This window comes from Grammomys surdaster, unplaced genomic scaffold, assembly GCF_004785775.1.
Source record: "Grammomys surdaster isolate TR1022 unplaced genomic scaffold, NIH_TR_1.0 150, whole genome shotgun sequence".
NCBI classification, from domain to species: domain Eukaryota; kingdom Metazoa; phylum Chordata; class Mammalia; order Rodentia; family Muridae; genus Grammomys; species Grammomys surdaster.
The window spans coordinates 23,325,438-23,326,702 of record NW_021604608.1 but is presented as its reverse complement, the minus strand read 5'-3'; positions in this window follow the sequence as shown (position 1 = coordinate 23,326,702).

The window sequence follows — 1,265 nt, the reverse complement described above, 5'->3', positions numbered from 1 at the left end:
GATCCTGCTGTTTCATGATGCTAAAAGGGATAACCATCCCATTGGATGTGTTAAACATCTCTGAGAACGTCATCCTTGTCATCAAATTATCAAGAGTTCTCAAAGCCATACACAATTATATTCTTTTTCCAGTGCATTACAGAAGATGTGTAATTGCCATAAAAGTCTTGCAAAATCATTCACCCAAAATCTCAGTTGCATTAGAAAGAGAGCGAATGTCAGGAGGGAAAGAATTAAAGCTACTGTTTAATCAGTAAACTACACAATATCTAGTAATGACGTGTATAAATTTATTTTCAGAGAACCTTTCTTCATCTGGTATCCTCATAGAGGCTTCCAGGAAAAAGTGTGGCCCAGATTAAATGTATGTCTTCCCACCTCAAGATATGGTCCAAAGTTTTGTTGTCTTCCCTCCTCCAGATCCTGATCACAGGGGTATGTATCCCCCGTTTCTGGATTGTAGTTCATTCCAGATATAATCAAGATGACAATCAAGAATAGGCATTGCAAAACCCACCAAGACCGTGGACATCTGTACATTGTAAAACCTAAATAACATAAGGCAATAGAGAGATTTAGCTAGTCATCCAAAACTTACAAAAATTAATGAGTATATTTTCCGAAGAATCAAGAATAGTCCTTTTAAATAGTTTTTCAAAAGTAATATTGAAGAGGCGAACCTGCTTACATAATTCTATAAAGCCAATACCACTAAGATGTACAGCAAGCCAAATATAGCACATGTTAACATGTTAGAACATGTTAATAATTAAATAATTATAAAATATTCTCCATAAATAATAAATTCACATCATATCTTAAAAGCTCTTCATTGCCAAACAGGTTTTATCCCAAGTATACAAGTAATCTAAACTACATTTCATAGAACAGAACAAAAGATCATACAGTTGATTAAATAGGCCTAGGAAAAGCACCAATCAAATCACAGAACTCCTTCATGAGAGGAGCATGTGAAAAACTAAGACTTGAGGGTAGTTAAGCATGTGTTGTTCACAACTAACATCATACTCATCTGTGAAAGGCTGAGAGCGTACTTCTGAGTCTAAGAACCAAATAAGGTCAATTCTTCTCACTATTACATAACATGATCATGAATGTCTTGGAATAATAAGTAAAGGAGAAAAATATAAATATCACTCAGATTCACACATACATACACAGAGAGAGAGAGAAAGAGAGAGAGAGAGGGAGAGGGAGAGAGAGAGAGAGAGAGAGAGAGAGAGAGAGAGAGAGAGAGAGAGAGA